General features: G+C 40.5%; 1 protein-coding gene across 9 annotated transcripts in view; it reads left to right on the top strand.

Annotated features, from left to right (window-relative positions):
- The first annotated feature begins 1,468 nt into the window (after nucleotides 1–1,468).
- The window catches only part of NEXN (nexilin F-actin binding protein), a 54,081-nt gene continuing 35,735 nt past the window's right edge, over nucleotides 1,469–19,814 (top strand). For 4 of the 9 annotated variants that reach the window (XM_040232514.1, XM_040232522.1, XM_040232518.1 and 1 more), the window contains exon 1: nucleotides 1,498–1,927. The gene's annotated coding sequence lies outside the window, so the exon portion shown is untranslated. Of the gene's footprint in view, nucleotides 1,928–5,568; nucleotides 5,636–18,789; nucleotides 18,858–19,814 lie in introns of those variants that run through there. The other 5 variants (XM_040232519.1, XM_040232521.1, XM_040232520.1 and 2 more) reach the window with 4 other exon arrangements.

Below are 19,814 nucleotides of genomic sequence, written 5' to 3'. Positions count from 1 at the left end.
AGACACAGCTTTGCATGCTGTGGGTAGCTAGCAAAGTTTATAGAATGAAGAGCTTTGTTGTGTCTGGTGAATCTGCTGAGTAGATCCTTTAGGAGAGTTTCAACTCCTTTAAATCATAAATATAAAAGTGTAATTATAAATTGGTAAGTGTAGAGAGGAAGAGTGGAATAAGAATTTGTAATGGGACTGATACGTGCATGCATGCTGTTGTGTCCAACTCTGTGATCCCATGGACTGCAGCCCACACTCCTGTCCATGGAATTTTCCAGGCAAGAATACTAGAGTGAGTTGTCATTTCCTACTCCAGGGGATCTTCCTGACCCAGGGATCAATCCTGTTTCTCCCACATTGTGGGTGGATTCCTTATCAGTGAGCCACATTGAAAGGGACTGATACAGATTGGGGTAAAAGGAAGACTGCTCTGAGAAAGCAACATATAAGCAGATAGCAAAAGCATGTGTTGAATTTAGGTAGGTGAAGAGTCTAGGGAAAGAGAATTTCATACAGGGGGAACAGCTTGTGCAAAGGCCGGGCAACTAGAGTGACCACAGAAAATTCCATGAATCAAAGAAGATCAGGGTGATGGTATTGAAGGGAGCAAGAGAACAAGTTTAAATAGCTGTTTTTTTTTTTATTACCAATCTAGAACTTTTCTGTAATTTATGAATGGCTTATACCTCTTAAAAGTATTGCCATCTGAGTAGTGTATAGGGATGGGGTGGAGAAAGGTTATAGTTAAGACCAGAAGGCCTTTTCAACATCTCTGAAAATGTAACCTGAGCACCACTGTCTTTCCAGCGCTAGAAGATCGAGGTGGTTGTCCCTGGTTTGTGTAGATGCTAGTTCAATTTTGTTTATTCATTCATTAAATTGATATTCATCTTATGCATGCAGTGAAGACTTGAAGATCTCTCCCACCAGGAAAATGTCCCCATTTAATGAGTATTTCAGGTTTTAATATGGACTGTCTGATGGCTTTAATTGACAGACTGGTGGTCCAGATTGAAAATATTCAATCTAGTTCTAATATTCAACTAGCTGGTGCTAATATTTGCAAGACGCCTTAATGTGGATTTAGAAAGACCAGAGATGATTTGCCCTCAGTTAAGGAAAACTGGAATGTTATATAAATCTTATTTCTTTTTATAAATCCTCCTCCCCGTCCGCTCCTCTTTTGCATCCTCTCTTTCGTCCACTTTTCTCCATCAACCATCCTGTTGAGAGTGAAAGACCAGAACCGAGAGAAGGAGAGCAACAGACAGATGAAGTGGTCCCCGCTCTGCTGCTCTCTGCTCTCAACAGTAAAGGGAAAGTTGGCCGAGGGGCGACGCTTTGGATGAAGATGAGGTGGTGATTTGGCCACTTAGACCCCAGAACCCATAGCTCAGCTGAGAAGCAGGCCCTAGAGCAAACCGTTAGTGGGTAGAGGGAAGGCAGCTGCAGCCTGTTTCCGAATCCCACTCCAGTAGCTCCCGTTCCTCACTGGGGAGGCAGCCTCCTTTCCCCTGAGCCCGCCGGGGCGCGGAGGCAGACCCGAGGGGAGGGGGTCAGCTCCGGGATCCAGAGTCGGGCGACCTGCAGGTCCCGGCGGAAAGTTGGCAGCCACCGCCCCCCTCGCCCGCCTTCCTGCTCGACTCTCCACCCCTCTCCGGGCGTTACGGCGGAGGCGGGGGTTGGGGGAGCTGGCCTCGTGTTTTGGAACAGCTGCAGCCGGCGCTGGGCCCGCCTGGAATGCGGGAACAGGCTGCGCACCAGGACTTTTATGGAAACTTGCTGTTGGAGCGGGCGGCGGCGGCGGCGGCCAGAGAGATCGCAGCGGCTGGAGCGGCGGCTGGAGCACCCGGGCCCCTGCCCACACCCCAGCGCCCGACGCGCACAGCTTCCCCGCGCGCACCCTGGACCTTCGCGTGTCGCTGGCTTGAGGAGGGTGAGAGGAGTCGGGGGGACGTGGGACTGGGGCGGCCGAGATCGAGCCGTCGGCTCCCTTTGGGCGACTGGCGGGGGCTGCGGGGACCCGCGCCGCGGCTCCTGGCCGGGGTCCATCCAGCTGTGTGGATGTGCTGGTCCCCGGCGCGAGCGAACCGGCCCTTGGAGCCGCATCCCCGGGCTCCGCGCGGCGTGGGGCGGGCCGGGGCGGCCTGGCTGTCTCTCCGCGGTCACCGGCCTTGGGCAGATATTGGCCGCGACATCCCTGCCCAGCTCCGCAGCTCAGCTTAGCTTGCGCCCTGTGTATGCAGTTTCGGGAGCTTTCTGGGTCCCTCAGGCAGTGATCCTCCGGGAGTGATCCTCTGCAAGTGGAGCGGGCTCCCGACCCCTTGCTCGGTCCCAGTGGGCCCGGCAGGTAAAGCCGCGTCCTCCCCCACCACGTGCCCCCGGTGCTGTCTCCTTGTCCGCCGGCACTGCCTGCTGTTTTTAAGAGAAATCATTCCCCATCTGTCCCAGTGGGAGGCTGGGGAGTGAGATGTGATTTAACTACCCGTCGTCTGTCCCCTCCCTCCAAACTAGTTTTTCGCGATTCTGTCCGAGGTCGGATGTTGGGAGTTGCAGCTAGAGCTGAACTTGGAATGAGTGATGGAATCACCTCTGGAGACCTCCCTTGACTGTATGCTCTTTAAAAACGCCGAGCCATTCCAGCTGTTTGTAAACTGTGAAACGCTCTACAAATGCTAAAAGAAAAAATATATATATATATTATTAATGGCTTTTGTAAAGAAAATAGCCAAGTTCAGAGGTTCGTTGATGGCTTCAAGGTCTTCATTTCATATTTATTTAAGGTCAAGAATGTGAACAAAGAGTTGGAAAGCGGGGTGAGGGGAAGAGAGAGAGAGGACAGAAGGAGAACAAGATAAAAATAGCATAAGGCTATGTCCTAACAAAATGTCTGTCCTTGGGTAGGAGGCAGGTAGAGAAAAGAAATAAGCCATAATAAGAAAGAAGTCAGTTCCATGAGCGAAGAAACTGGAGCATCATTCACCAGCTAAATTTTGTTAATGAATTCATGTGTGGGCCCACGGGTCTTCGAGTCACAGCATAACTATGTGTTGGGTAGCATGCTTAAGTCAACTTAAGTATTTATACCATCTTAGTCACCCGTCAGTCATTGAATGAGTTGCGTTACTTTCCCCCTGATAATCCTTTTACAGGTAAAATTTCTGCCATAAGAAAACGCAGAATACACATAAGTCTCTGAAATTCTTTTCACTTTTGAAGTCCAGTAGGGTGGAAAAGTGAACAATCAATTAAATTGAGGGACAAGGTTTGTTTTATTTTTTTGAGGTGGTATATTTAGTAATAAGGCTTGCCCAGCAGCTCAGTGGTAAAGAGCCCACCTGCCAGTGCAGGAGAGGCAGAAAACTCAGGTTCGATCCTTGAGGGGGAAGATCTCCTGGAGGAGGGCATGGCAGCCCACTCCAGTGTTCATCCCTGAAGGATCCCATGAAGTGAGGAGCCTGGCAGGACTGAGCACACACACATACTTAGTATAAATAAACTTTCATTATTTAATGTAATTAATTAAGATCCTCACAGCTATTAGTCCCCTATTTTTCAACATATTTTGTATTTTTGACTGGAACATTTTAAAGAAAAATGTGGACAATTCTGTATTTTATCTGCAGTGATTCCCTTAAGGAGCCCAAAGTAAAAACCACAAGATTCTTTAAAATCCAGTTTACCTTAATACAGTATTGATGTAATTCCATTTTCATGAAAGAGGCACACTTTTAAATCCATTTTAAACTGAATGTAGAGAATAGCAATTTTTCCTGCTCACCTGAAAATCTGTGCTATTTTTGAAAATTTGATATGTATGACTGATCATTGTTAAAATGTATGTCATCTTGAGATGACTATATTTAGCATCAACAAAGGAGTGCATTATCTAGGTTTTTGAACAGTATTTTTCCCCTGAAATTACATTTGAGGTATTTGGGTTAGGGTTTCACTTGTGAACAGAATAAAAACTGGGTATGTATATTTGGGTGAGATTAATTGGCAATTTAAGAGCTTCCCTGGTGGCTCAGCGGTAAAGAATCTGCCTGTAGCACAGGAGAGGCAAGAGATATGGGTTTGATCCCTGGATGGAGAAGATCCCCTGGAATAGGAAATGGCAAACCACTCCAGTATTCTTGCCTGGAAAATTTCATGGACAGAGGAGCCTGGTGGGCTACAGTCCAAGGGGTTGCAAAGAGTCGGACATGACTGAGCACATGCACACACAATTGGGAATTTAGATTGCTTAGAACCCAAGTGGCCTGAAATGAGATACTATTTCATTTAGGGGGGAAAAACCCTTACTGTTATCTTTGAAACTCATTAAGGGAAATAAGGGCTTCCCCCATGAATCAGCTGGTAAACAATCAGCCTGCAATGAGGAAGACGTGGGTTCGACCCCTGGGTCAGGAAGATCCCCTGGAGAAGAGAAGGGCTACCCACTCCAGTATTCTGGCCTGGATAATTCCATGGACTGTATAGTCCATGGGGTCCCAAAGAGTTGAACTCAACTGAGCAACTTTCACTTTCACACTGGTGGCTCAACACTAAAGAATCCTCCTGCAGTACAGGAGACACAAGAGATGTAGGTTTGATCCCTAGGTGGGGAAGATTCCCTAGAGAAGGAAATGGCAACCCACTCCAGTATTCTTACCTGGAAAATTTCATGGACAGAAGAGCCTGGCAGGCTACAGTCCATGGGGTCACAAAGAGTCAGACACGACTGAGTGCACACACACACACGCAAAAGCAAATAAAAATATTGTTTAAGTAAAAATGCATGCCTAAAAGAAAGAAAACAATGTATTATAGTAAATGTAGAAAAGTATGTAACAGATGGGCAGATGTCTGGATATTTTTATAGAAAAGAAGACTGTGCATTTTATGTTATGCTGGCCAGACACACAAAACATCTTAGTAGTCGACTTTATAATTAAGAGGGAAAATGACCTATACCATTCTTAGTAATTTCACATATTTCTGTTCTTATTTAAACTATCTGTGGTCTACATCACCTGTATGGTTTCTTTTATGTTCTCTTCCTTCTGATTTTATCATTTATCAAGATTACATATTTATACACACTTGGAGTTGTTATATTTTCTTCATCTATTTGAATACTCAGTGCATGGTTTGGCTTGACTATGATAGTATGGGTCTTCCTGGATGGCTCAGCAGGTAAAATAATCCACCTGCAATGCAGGAAATACAGGAGACGCAGGTTCAATCCCCGGGTCAGGAGGAAATAGTAATCCACTCTAGTATTCTTGCCTGAAAAATCCCATGCATGGAGGAACCTGCAGGGTTACAGTCCAAAGTGTCGCAAAGAGTCGGATATGACTGAGCACATCCTTCACATTGCATGGTAATATACTTTCAGTATGGTAGGATGGATGAATTCTTATCCAGAAATCCAGCTATTTAACTTTCAGTCAAATTTGGTTTTTTATTAGAAAATTAATACAACTATATTTATGGTTAAAAACTGTGGGGAACCGAAAAGGGGGCTGTCATCATCTGACTCGTAAACTGTTAGTACTTTGATATAGTTCCCTCTTTTCTCCACAAATAGTTTTTCCCCTCACAATGCCATGTCTCAGTGGAAGGACTTATGTGAAAGCATTGATGCAGTATCTGCCATCTAGTAAGTGTTCAATAGTTGGTTCTCTTTTCCCCTTCTTTCTTTCTTTCTTTCTTTCTTTTGTCATCTCTTCCTTTTTGTTCTCCACTTAGAAGACAGTTTGGGGTCCCTAGGCAAGGTTTTGAGGTTGGTGAAAAAAATTTTTTGTCTTGATACAGGCAGTTTGATTTTAGATTATATGGGCTTCTGTTAGAAGTGTAAACCAACAGAGTTATCACCATACAGCCCCTTACACAAACCCTGGGATTTACTGTCCTGATTCCTAGTCTGATGTTGCTACATCCTGCAAGGCAGTGGAGGAGGCGGGCAATGTCTCTACAAGGCTGGTTGGCAAGAGCCTCCCCGCCCAAACCTGGCTCCTGGGTCTAATTTTGAAGGGATGACCCTATCAGCACACTTAACAAGAGGGATGAATCAAAATGCTGCTACTTTGGAAATTCAGGCATGTGATTAACAGAATGGACATTTAGGCTTTAATGACTTAAGTAGATACTTGAGAAACCATAACTTCTTGATGCCTGGACCCATTTGAGGCTGGTGAAATTTGACTTCACCTTTCTTTCTGGCCTTCTTTCCTGCCATTTCCTTCCTTTTCACTCTGCCTCCCTCTTTCTAGGCAAAACAGCTCCCACCCCTGTCTCTTTGTATTTTCTCAATGCTGCTTGTTTATTTAGATCAGGGTCTACAAACTGGGAACCAAAAAGCCACTTTTAGCCACAGGCATGTTTCAAAATTGTACATTTTATATTGAAATATGGATTTTCAGCCTCTCTTGAATTTGAAAGGTCTCAGCAAAACTGGCCCACATTTCTGCATAGCAGGGATACTCTGAAACTAAGTAGTGACTCCCTTCTCAGACAGGGCACACAACATACTCTCCTCTTAACATAGTCTCCACCATCCCCTATTGTTTGATAACCAGTCATCACTGATATATATTACTTGTCAATTATATTGCATAACACTAACTTACATTACCTGACCATAGACACTTGAATATGCAGGGCCCTGATCTAAGTATTAGGGTAAGTCTGAAGCCATGATATGATAAAAAGTCTGCTGGATTTGGCATTAGGAAGCTGGACTTTAAATGCTATAGATATATTTGGATTAGCATCCTTCTCTTAAATAATGTAATCTTGGAGCTGGGAAGGAGAGGTTAACTGTCATTGACACTAATTGCTAGTGTCAGTTGAACTGAAAGGAACCATGTATTGAGAACTAAAACAAAATATTTTAACTGATGGGATTTTAGAAAGTATAGGGGAGATACTTCTGGGAAAGAACTCTTTCCTAGGAACTCTTAAATAATCCTACATCTTCCCCATCTTAGAAGTCTTTAGGAGAGTTTTAGCAACCCTTCCACATTGGTCATAAAGTGAAGTTTACTACTATTCTTCTACTTCACTGCCCTACCCACTTGTTTGGAGCCAGAGGCCTGAGTCTTTCCATTCCCAGTTGTGTCCCTCATTGAAAGGCCATCTTCCACTTGAAGAGGGTTGAGGAATTCCAGTCTGCTCCAAAAATCACCACATCCATTTGCTTGGGAATCCCACATCTGGTTGTTCATGATACCTAGCTTAACGTAAACTGACTCCATCTAATTTTACTCTCTACAATTTTGTTTGTTCATTCATTCACTCATTCATGCACCCTCATCACCAGCTTTCCTTTTAGAGATATCATACAGAAGTTTTATTTGGGCTCATTTTGGATCAGACACTTTTCTGGTATCTCTTAGTTATTCATCCACTAGCTCAAATGTGAACTGACTTTGTACTGTGTCCTAGTTGCTATGTGAGACACTAAAGATAAAAAATGGAGTAGAGCACAGTTTTTCCCTTCAGGGACTCAGAGTATTGTGAATGCTCTTTGAAAAATATTCCACACAGTCATACGAGTGCAAAGTATTATATATTAATATGGAAGAATGACGAGGCAGGTTGAAAATAAGATTGTTGGTATGACTGCAACCGAGATTATCATACTAAGTAAGTCAGAAAGAGACAGACAAATGTCATATGATATCACTTATATGTGGAATCTAAAATATGGCACAAATGAACCTATCTACAAAACAGAAATGGATTCACAGACACAGAAACAGACTTGTGGTTGCCAAGGGAGAGGTGGGTAGGGAGAGGGAAGGACTAGGAGTTTGGAGCTGGTAGATGCAAACTATTACATTTCGAATGGATAAACAGCAAGGGCCTAATGAATAGCATGGGGAACTGTACTGAATATCCTATGATAAATCATAACGGGAAAGAACAGCAGAGACTGGCACAACATTGGGAATCAACTGCACTTCAATTAAAAAAATAAGGTAAAAACGAAAAAACGAAAGAAACAGCCAAAGCAAAAAACAAACACAAAGATTGTTGATTATCAGTGAGGAATTATGTATTGGTAGGAGGAAAAAACTCACTATTTTAAGTAGGTAAAATAGGATCTAGTTTCATATTTTTGAACTGTAATGTGGTTTATAATGTTTAATAATATAATTTTCAAAGTAGAAGGCTATAACCTTCATTAAGTGTAATAAGGTTACATAAGTTTATATTTCTTGTACAAGTAGAAAATGATAAAAATTTAGGTTCACATTTTTTGAAGCTGAAAACAATGTTGTTTGTTCTATAAAGAGGTGAGTTTTAACATTTACTTCTGGTATATAGGTAAGTGTTCTGTCTATAACCTTCTTAAAAGTTGAGGCAAAGAATTTACTTGAGTTTAATGAAATGCAGATTTAAACCTGTCACTTTCTTGTCAGGTCTGTTCTCCTTGAGAAAGGAGATAATACTTTCACATGAGGAAACAGTTATTGTAAATGATAGAGAGCTGTGATTTAAAATTCTTAAGTCTTGCATTATTTTCTATCTTGAAATATTTTAATTGCACATATAAAAATCAAATAAAGTAACTAAATTTAGAACATTTAGAGGTCAAACAGAGGTCCAGTGAAATTTTAGAATGAGAACATTAGCATGCATATTTTAAGATGATGTGTTATACTTAATACTATATTCTACTTTGAAACTTTCATATTATTTCAAAGTTTGAGTTCTATACCTTAGTATTCAACCTGTAAATTAGTTTATAATAGCCCCAAAGTATATTTTTGAAACACATTTTATTAAGCTATTAAGTCATTTAAAAAAACTTCCTGAAGTCTACCTCGTTAATTGCTATGCCAGTTGATACCATCATTAGTATATTTGTTTATCTATTGTTTATGTATTCATATATACAGGTTTTCCTGGTGGCTCAGAGGTAAAGAATCTGCTTGCAATGCAAGCTATAGTCCATAGGGTCACAAAGAGTCAGACAGGACTGAGCAACTAAGCACATCAGCTCAGTCCAGTCGCTCAGTCGTGTCCGACTCTTTGCGACTCCATGAATTGCAGCACGCCAGGCCTCCCTGTCCATCACCAACTCCCGGAGTTTACCCAAACTCATGTGCATCGAGTTGGTGATGCCATCCAGCCAGCTCATCCTCTGTCGTCCCCTTCTCCTCCTGCCCCCAATCCCTCCCAGCATCAGGGTCTTTTCCAATGAGTCAACTCTTCACATCAGGTGGCCAAAGTATTGGAGTTTCAGCTTCAGCATCAGTCCTCCCACTGAACACCCAGGACTGATCTCCTTTAGGATGGACTGGTTGGATCTCCTTGCAGTCCAAGGGACTCTCAAGAGTCTTCTCCAGCACCATAGTTCAAAAGCATCAATTCTTCGGCGCTCAGATTTCTTCACAGTCCAACTCTCACATCCATACATGACCACTGGAAAAACCATAGCCTTGACTAGACGGACCTTTGTTGGCAAAGTAATGTCTCTGCTTTTCAATATGCTATCTAGGTTGGTCATAATTTTCCTTCCAAGGAGTAAGCGTCTTTTAATTTCATGGCTGCAATCACCATCTGCAGTGATATATACAATTCATGTATATATATTTCAAGTACTTTTAGATAAAAATGTAGAATGGTAGAGTGAAATAAGTAGTTGACTAGAAGTCAAGAAACTTGGAGTCTAGTTCCTTGTTCTGCTGCTGAAGAGTTTGCAACCTTGGATTAGTCACTGAATCATTTTGAGCCTCCTGTTTTTTCTTATGGTAAATGAATGGCTTTGACTAATTCATAAAAATTAGCTCTAAAAATTCATAATTCTTAGTACATGTATAACAAGACCCCTAATGTAATTCTGACAGGTAGTAAAACCTGTTCAAAGCTGAACTCATTTTTTACCCCTTAAACATGCTTTTAATGGTAACCCTGTTCATTCATTCACTCAAAATAAAAACCTTGAACCAATTCCTTCCTTCCTCTCCTCACCTCTACCCTCCAAATCTAATTGGTCAAAATTTTTGCAATAATGCTCCCAAGACTGCCCCCTTCCCTGGAGGAAGGGACTTTGTCTTTTTGTTCACTTTCATTTCTTCACAGCCTAGGATCATCTCTGGCATATAGTTGGAGCTTAATAAATACTTCTTAGATAAATGAATAAATCGGTTACCACGTCTTGTCAATCCTATTTCTAAAATATCTTTTCTGACTTTTCATTCCTAATGCTACCATCTTAATTCAGGCCCTTATGTTTTCTTGCCAAGATCATTGTACTTGTCTTTCTCCCTGTAGTCTTCCCTCATTTTACTCCAATTTTCTGCACTGCTATCAGTCTCTTTTTTTCTTTTCTAGAATACATGTATCATTAAGTCACATGTTTGCTTTAAAAATCCTTTGCTGGCTCCCATTGACTGTAGGATCAAGTCTAAACTTTTTCTTAGTCTGGCATTTGGGAATCTTTCCACTCTGTGTCCAGTCTGTCTTTCTAGTTTTACCATACATTCTCTGGACAACTCATAGCTCCCCCAGTTTTCAGTGGGCTATCAGGCATGGGTGGTTTTGTTCATGTTGTTCCTTTTGCCTAGATGCCCTTACTCTCCTTTCTACTTTGTGAAGTCCTCTTCTCCTTCAGTGTCTACATCAAATGTCACCATTTATCTCTGTATAATCTGCCTTAAGCTCCACCTCCTCCTTAACCCCACCATGATCTTCTCCATGACTTTTCCATATTTCTATAGCTCTGTACATATCCTGCTATTATATACGCTTACTACTTTGTATTATAATTAGTTGTGGTCCTGTCTATTTTTCCTAACAAAACTAATTGATTTCAAAGGTTGTCACATATATTTTGTATACCATCACCAAGGCATAATTCCTGGTACACGGTAGGTTTTCCTCATAAAAATACTATGTTATAAATACAGGTCTAATCTGTCAAGTTTGAAAAAAATGCACTTTTGATAGACCACAGACAGGCTATAGTAAGACTGCAGTATTCCCTGAGAACCCTGTGCTGGATACTCCGTTGTCTTCCTTTAACATCAGCACTTAATATGCTGCGTTGGCCTTCTTAAGTCCCTTCTGTGTGCTGTTCTTGGTCACTTAGTCGTGTCCGACTCTTTGCAACCCCATGGACTGTCGCCTGCCAGGCTCCTCTTGTCCATGGAATTTTTCAGGCAAGAGTACCATAGTGGGTTGCCCCTTTCCTTTTCCAGGGGAGCTTCCTAACCCAGGGATCAAACCCAGGATTGAACCTGAGTCTCTTGTGTCTCCTACATTGGCAGGCAGATTCTTAACCACTAGTGCCACCTGGAATTAAATCCCTTTATTATTCATCGTCCCTTTATTGTGACCAAACTTGTTAATGAATCACATGTTCAACCTCATCCTTAGGTCATTGTTTTCTCTTATTTTTGATAACAATTCATCTGGCTTGCCTGAGATCTTAGACATTTAGAAAAGTACAGTGGGGCCTAAGTGTTGTGCTGCTGTTGCTCCTTTAAGGTGGCTAAAGACCTTACATCTGCCTGCTCAGACAAGAAAAGTCACTTAATACTAGATTAAGAAAAGCCTGTGAGATTCCAGGTATAAAATCCCTTGGTATTTAGGTTACTGAGTGTAAGAATTATGTTGTTAAACTAATCCTAATTCTAGAATACAGACAGAGAGTGCCCACTCAAACTACTTTCTTTTTTTGAATTAAAACTGGTGTGATTTGATAGAATATTTTTCCTATAATTCAACAAACCTCAGAATATGGTTTTAGAATCCTTGGGAGTCCCCAAGACCCTTCAAGGACCCACAGGCCTTTCTTTTTATAACTACATATCTGTATGAGGCCATACTTTCTTTACATGCTTCAGTCAAAACAACGTATCACAATACTTTGAATACAGAAGTAGATATGAGAATATAGCTATCTTTTTTTAAGCCAGATATTAAAAAGATGTGCAAACATGTAAAATAATGTCATTCTCCTAAGTATTTTTATTTTGGAAAATACATTTTTTTCATAAAATATGTGTATGTTGATGTATAATAAGTTTGTTATTATTTCCCATGACAAGTATATATTTGAAAATTCTCTTTTAATTTTTAATACATTGATATCTGTAGATATAATCTATATAAACAAAAGCTTTCTGAGCTCCTCAGTAGCAGGCCTGTACAATGGGCCTTTTTATATTTTCTTGGTTATTGTCTGTCATCCCATGTGGTCTATGAGCTCCCTGAAAAGAAATATTTTATTCTACACTCATCTTTGTATATGTAGTGCCTTATACTGTCTAACACATTGTAGAAAGATGTTTAATACATGTTTTTGAATTAATTAATAAGTACATATTTATTCATTTTAGCTAATTTTTCACTTCCCAATTATTTCTATCATACTTATCACCTCTAAGTTTATGAAATAACATGCAAACCACCTAGTATATGGCACATAATAGGGATTCAGTTGTTAGTTTCCACTCTTCTCCTTTATATAATGTAGAAAAACCAGGTCTTTCCTCTAATTTATTACAACTTTTTAAAAATTCTTACATTTTGTTGATATATGTTACTTCATTTTATTAATGACTTCCTCAAATGAGAAGTCACCAGTTTTCTCTGAGTGGTTACTTTAAAGTCTTCCCAAGAAAGAATCAAAGGCAAGAACTATAGGGTTTGATTCTGGGCATAATTCTGAGGTATTAGGAGAATGCACTGCATAGCGCCTAGAATGTGCCGAGTGCAGCTGGACTAGGATTTAGAGCATCTATAAAGTATTGTGCATTATGCTGAAATAGATATTGGACAAAGTAAATGAAATAGATTGTATCGTTGAAGACAATGGAAGAAGCGAATACTTGTTGAAGCTTAGTGGTGGATGTATGAGGTTTGATTATATTAGTTGCTTTCACTATATTCCTGAAATAATAAAAGAATAAAGAAGATAGACTAATATGTTGGATATGTTTAATATAAAATTTTTAACTTATGCCAGATGCATCTGGCAACCAGAAAATCTAGGTATATCTAGAAAAATCTAAGCACATTTTGAGATGTCAGAGACTGAAAGCAAAAAAGTCCCTTCTTAGTGTGAAATGCAGAAAACCACCATTGTTAGTTTGGGAAAATACTTCACTGGTAAGGAAGTGGCTTAAGAATTTTCCTGGAGGGAATTCGCTGCAGACCAGTGAGTAGGACTCTGAGCTTCCACTGCAGTAGGCACAGGTTCCATCCCTGGTGGGGAACCAAGATACTATATGCACTACAGGGAGAAAAAAAATCTCTCAGAGGTAGAAACAGTCATTGAATATATTTGTCAAGGTGGGAGGTTGAAGGAATGGGAGAAGACAAGGTAAATCAGAGAGGCTAAGGGAACCTGCAAAAGGGCATAATAAGCCCAGATAAGAATTTTAGTTCTGGTCTTACGTAGTTAACATCCTCAGAGCTGGAGTCATAGGCTAGAGTTAAAGAGTACAGCGTGGTAGAGAAGGCAGTAGCCAAGCTGATGAAGGTAGAAAGAATGGCAAGCTGTCACGTTATTAGAAATCAAAATAATTGGGATTGGAAGTTACTCTGAATTTTTTTTTGACTGCTCAGCATACGGGATCCTAGTTCCCCTACTAGGGACCGAATCCGAGCCCCGAGCCACCTGCATTGGCAGCACAGACCACTAGGCTGTCAAGGATGTCCCACTCTGGAGATTTTGAAACTTTATTTTACAATATGTAACCTGTACTTAAAATCATTATTCTGATTATATGTGCCAGTTAAGAACTTTGAAGAAATTGTGTTTAATAAGTTTTCCTATAGCAACCGAGGTAACTTTGTATCCTTATCACTTTGGATTCTGGTACCAATTGAAAAGTTTTAGTAATTCAAAGAGGTTTATCAGCATTCTGAAGGAGAGAAAAACTATAAAGTTAATACTTTGAATTTTCTAGTTTCTCATTTTGTAAGTTTATTAATCATAACAATAATGATCCACATGAATAATAAATATATATGAATATATCTAGTAAGGAGGCCCTGGGAACTCTGTGCTATAAAGCAACAAATATAGCAGCAAATTTCACATAAGTTTATAGACAAGTAGGTGAAACTCATCTATATGTTAACTAATAATATATGTAGAAAGCATGAAAGTGGGAGATGATAAAATGATCAAAGACTGAATGGATATTTGGAATTTGAGAATATGTTTCCAAAAGATTAATTTGAAAATCTTTTAGAAATATTCAATAGAAGATTTTAAAATGTAGTATAGACAGTTTCAGAGAAGGCAATGGCACCCCACTCCAGTACTCTTGCCTGGAAAATCCCATGGGCAGAGGAGCCTGGTAGGCTGCAGTCCATGGGGTCGTGAAGAGTCAGACACGACTGAGCGACTTCACTTTCACTTTTCACTTTCATGCATTGGAGAAGGAAATGGCAACCCACTCCAGTGTTCTTGCCTGGAGAATCCCAGGGACAGGGGAGCCTGGTAGGCTGCCATCTATGGGGTCGCACAGAGTCGGACACGACTGAAGTGACTTAGCAGCATAGACAGTTTATTAAGGGAATTAAAAATTGAGTCAAAGGAATAGGATCTTTTAGAGTTCTTCATTTTGATGGTTACTACATGGATATTGAAAACCTTTTCATGACGGCTTTGGGGATTTATTTTAAATTATAGTTTATTAATTAGCAGGCATGGAGCTAGGCACTAGAAAGGAATCAATCCTCTGTATTGTATAAAAGGAACATAAAGTTTACCAAATGTACAGATGAAGATCCAGGTGGAAGTAAGAGAAGAGCAAAGTGTGGACTTAGAATGGAAGTCACTGACGTTAGGCATCCAGTGGGAAGGTTGGGGTGTGGTGTCTGCTGTCTTCAATTCTGTATCAGGTTTGGTTGATGTTAGAATCTTACCTGAGTCTACAGATAGCATACTGGGCTGGACCATTAAAAATCCTGTTCCAAGGCTTTTGTTCAGAGTTTTGGCCAGGAGACTATTAATAACATGAGAATAGGGAGAGTGTCTGTCTGTTCAGTGCTGCATTTCTCAACACCTGGCAGAGTGCCTGGCACATAAGAGTTGCTTAATAAATATTTGTGTAATGAATGGTGTGTTCTATTTCTATTGTAGTCCCACATAATGTTAACCATAATGAGAGTCACACATTATATCCCAGCATATAAAGTGCTTCCTCTGCAAGTTGGCAGGATTTACTCATTCAGTAAATAATTATTATATAAGTCTTCTATATATCAGCACATGCTAAATACTGTGGATACAATGGTATATAAAATACAGTCTATACTCTCAAAGACCTTACTTTCTGGTAGAGAAGGTGGTCAAGAAAGTGCCTGGTTGTTGTGTTTGTTCAGTTGCTAAGTCGTGTCCAACTCTTTACGATCCCACAGACTGCAGCCCACCGTGCTTCCCTGTCCTTCACCATCTCCCAGAATTTACTTAAACTCAAGCCATTGAGTCAGTGATGCCATCCAACCATCTCATCCTCTATCACTGCCCAGAATGCTCAAGTCATGTCTGACTTTGCAACTCCATGGACTGTAGCCTCCTCTCTCTGTCCATGGGGTTGTCCCAGCAAGAATACTGGAGTGGGATGCCATTTCCTCTTCCAGGGAATCTTCTTGACCCAGGGATTGAACCCCCATTTCTTATGTCTCCTGCATGGGCAGCCATATTCTGTACTACTAGTGCCACTGGGAAGCCCTTGTATTGTGGTGACTGCCATCATTAGGGTAAGCATGGGAGTGTTACTGTAACACACACTAGAGAATCACCTAACCCAGTCTCATGGGTCAAGGAAAGCTTCCTGGAGAAAAGTGACCATTTCAGAACTAAAGGATTAGTAGGAGTTAGCTAAGAGAAAGAGTAGAATATCAGGCTGAGGGAGCTAGCTGTGTAAAGGCTCGGGTGGGCCAGTATTTCAGGACATGTGATAGAGTGGGAGGGAAGAATGGAGAAAGATGAAACCAGAGAGGTAAACTACCAAAGTGTATTAACTCATTGAAATAAAAGTGTAGAGAGAGAAGAAAAGGGCAAAGGCTGAAACATGGGGGCAAACAACACTGAGGAAGTGTAAAGAGGCAAAGAAACCCTCAAAAGAGGAGTGGTTAGAGACATGAAGGAACAGGGAGAGAAATGGTATCATGAGCCAAGTGAGAAGGATTTCAGAATAAAGAAGTGACAGAGTGTCAGATGCAGCAGTGAAGTTCAGAAGGTAGAAACTGTACATTTTATTTGCTAGTGGTAAAGACCCTGCATGTCATTGTAGGAGATGTAAGACATGAGGTTGGATCCCTGTTGGAAAGATCCCCTGGAGGAGAGCAAGGCAACAGACTCCAGTGTTCTTGCCTGGAGAATCCATATGGACAGAGGAGCCTGGTGGGCTACAGTCCACAGTGTTGCAAAGAATCAGACACGACTGAAGCGACTTAGCATGCATGCATAAAGAGAAAAGGGCTTCCCTGATAGCTCAGTTGGTAAAGAACCCACCTGCAATGCAGGAGACCTGGGTTTGATCCCTGGGTTGGGAAGATCCCCTGGAGAAGGGAAAGGCTACCTACTCCAGTATTCTGGCCTGGAGAATTCCACGGACTGTATAGTCCATGGGGTCAAAAAGAGTTGGACACGACTGAGTGACTTTCACTTCACTTCATAAAAAGAAAAACATTATTATGCCTAATTTACATGTAAAATGGAAGTTCACAGAATTTAACTGCCTTTCCCAAGACCATACATCTAATAAATGACCTCATCGAAGTTTTCAGGCTCTAATTCCAGTATTTCTTCCACCATCGTTGTCTTTTGTTTTTGCCTTTCTGGCCACACACACTGCACAGCTTATGTAATGTTAGTTCCCCAACGAGAGATCAAACTTGGGCCCCTGGCAGTAAAAGTGCTGAGTCCTAGCCACTGGACTACCAGGAAATTCCCACCATCTTTGTTGCCATGTATTTGAAAAATCAGCAATTAAGTGAGATATAATCATTAGGATATATTTATAATTCTGAATTCTACCAAGGTCCTTAAGCATCAAGGAGAAAATTTTGAAAGATTTCATATTATATTTGTATGAAACTTTTGTCCAATTAAAAAAATACACAAATCTGTAAGCTTTTATATAAGAAGGTTTATGAAATGTTATGACAAGATTGAAACTGCACATGTTATTTGTTTTTAAATTTTAATTTCATAATACACATTCTACCACATATAATTACGATCATTCACATATTGAGCAACTTAGTCCACAGCATGGTACCTAGTTGGCTGACAGAAAAGGAGGTAGTTTTGTCAGGGTTGAAGGCTACTTCCCAGGTGGCGCTAGTGGTAAAGAATCCGCCTGCCAATGCAGGAAACATAATGAGACTTGGGTTCGATCACTGGGTGGGGAAGATCCCCTGGAGAAGGAAATGGCAAGCCACTCCAGTATTCTTGCCTAGAAAATCCCATGGGCAGAGGAGCCTGGCAGGCTACATACATGGGGTCACGAAGAGTCAGACAGGACTGAAGTGACAGCATGCATGAAGGTGACTGTGTCTGTCTGGTAGGAAGGGCATGAGTATTTCAGGCTTGTAGAGTGAGGATGGAGAGAGAGAAAGGAGGATTTACGGAAACGGAAACATTTTTAGCTGCAAGTTAGAGAGCTCCATTCCTTGACTAAAGTTCAGTGTCTGCGACTCCCTTTTGCAGGGATTTCCTTGATGGATTTATGGTTTAGTGTTGAGATTCACTAAAATGGGTGACATTCAGCTAATTTTTAAATGCTTCATAGAGTCCTTGTCATGACTTTGTTGGAGTCAATTAATACTTTAAAAAGTTTTCATAGGACTTCCCTGGTGGTCCAGTGGCTAAGACTCCACATTCCCACTGCAAGGGCCCTGAGTTTGATCCCTGATCAAAGAACTAGATCCTATATGCCTCAACTAAAGAACCTGCACGCTGCAACACAAATCAAAGATTCTGTGTACTGCAACTAAGACCTGGCTGCAGCCCGGTGCTTCAGTGGTAGAGTCCGACTGCCAGTGCCTGCCAGTGTAGGAGATGTGGGTTCGACCCCTGGGTCAGGAGGAGCCCCTGGAGAAGGAAATGGCAACCTACTCCAGTATTCTTGCCTTGGAAATCACATGGACAGAGGATCCTGGCGGGCTATAGTCCATGGGGTCACAAAGAGTTGGACACTACTTAACAACTAAGCAACAACAGCATTAAAAAAATAAAAAGTTTTCATAAAATCAAAATTCTCAATCACTAAACAAATAAAAGGGAATTTGGAGTACACTGTTAAATAATGTTCTGTTAGATAAAAATGTAGAAGCCTTTTGTACTTTTGGCAATTTAGCAGAATGATAGAATATATCCATGTGTTCCTTAATCAAGAGAATAACATACATGTGAATATTGTTTCTGGATTCTTCATTGTCATTAGTTGCAGCAGTCAGAGTGCTGCTTGCATGTTGCTGACTTGGGCACTTTAAAAATCAGAGCCCAAACGGCCCCTGACTTCATCCCACATGAATGAGTTTACTAAATAAATTCTAAACCGCAACCAGCTGAGATAGCAGCATTTCATTCAGTACCTGCGAATAATTTCGTAACATCAGTCTGTGTTCTGCTTAACGTCAAGAGAATAACTGTTAGCCTGTATCACTTTAAAAGGAAATAAGCTACTTAAATAAAAACTCTGAGATGCTCTCATAGGGAAAAATACCTGTTTCTCAATTTATCCAGCACCGTATTCTGCTATTATTTGCCAGCTAAAGATTACAAATTCACTAAATGTAGAGAATACCATTAATCATGTCTTTTCAGCTTCCGACATATTTCTACTGCTCGGAATTGTGGTTCTCAAATAATTGGATTAAAGGCTCTGTTGATTACACAAGTAAGTCAAAGCTTCTAAGCTGGTTGGTATTCCCCTCGTCCCCATCACACAAAGCAGTTGTGCTGCTTTCTTGGCATCAGCATAATACAATGGGTAAGAGTGCAGACTCAGTAGTCACACTGCCAATCCCTGTCCCCTTTGTCCACCACTCATTATTTGTGTGGTCTTTGGCAAGTTACTTGACTTTTCTAAGTCTCATTTGCTGTAACAATTTCCATAAGCCTTCAAATCCTGCTAGAGAAACTCCAAGACATTTTTCTCATATTAATATTTTAAGAAATTTTAAATGACTGAGTTTGGAAAGTTTTTTGAGATAGGGTTTGATGATAGTATTCACTTCACAGGATTATTGTGGAAAATAAATGAAATAATGATTGTTAATCAGCTGGTATATTACCTGGCACACAGTAAAGGCTCAATAACTATTAGCTTGGATTATTATCATAAATTATTCATATTGTGATAAAAGGATATACTAGTGAGATAGTGCTAGTGAGAAAGTACAATAGTACCAGTGAGAGAATACAATGCAGTCAATGACTGTGGAACAGAATTTTTACCTGTAAAATTAATAAACCAAATGTAGTCAAATTTATACCTTTAACCCTGGTTTAGCACAGAAAGACAACAGAGTTAGCAATGAAATCCTGCTATTGTTTCTACCAGGCAGTGTAATGTCTTTTAAAAATATCTATAAATTCTACAAATATTTATCTGCTTGATTTTGAATTTTTTTTTGTTCAACCGAAAACTATGAAAGATATATGGGTCCTACTGGTTTGTAATTTACACCTTAAAAAACAAAAGCTAATAAACTTATTTTGCTACAATTTTTTTATCCTCAAAGCTCAGAACAGAGTAAACTGTCAGCAAAGGATAGTTTGCTTATATTTTAAGCAATAACGTTAACATTAGTACTATTCAAATTTTCACAGACTTTCAAAATGAGAGCTCAGA

The sequence above is a fragment of the Oryx dammah genome, unplaced genomic scaffold, assembly GCF_014754425.2.
Source record: "Oryx dammah isolate SB20612 unplaced genomic scaffold, SCBI_Odam_1.1 HiC_scaffold_28, whole genome shotgun sequence".
Classification (NCBI taxonomy): domain Eukaryota; kingdom Metazoa; phylum Chordata; class Mammalia; order Artiodactyla; family Bovidae; genus Oryx; species Oryx dammah.
The sequence above is the reverse complement of the archived record's forward strand: the minus strand, read 5'-3'. Positions and strand labels throughout refer to the sequence as shown.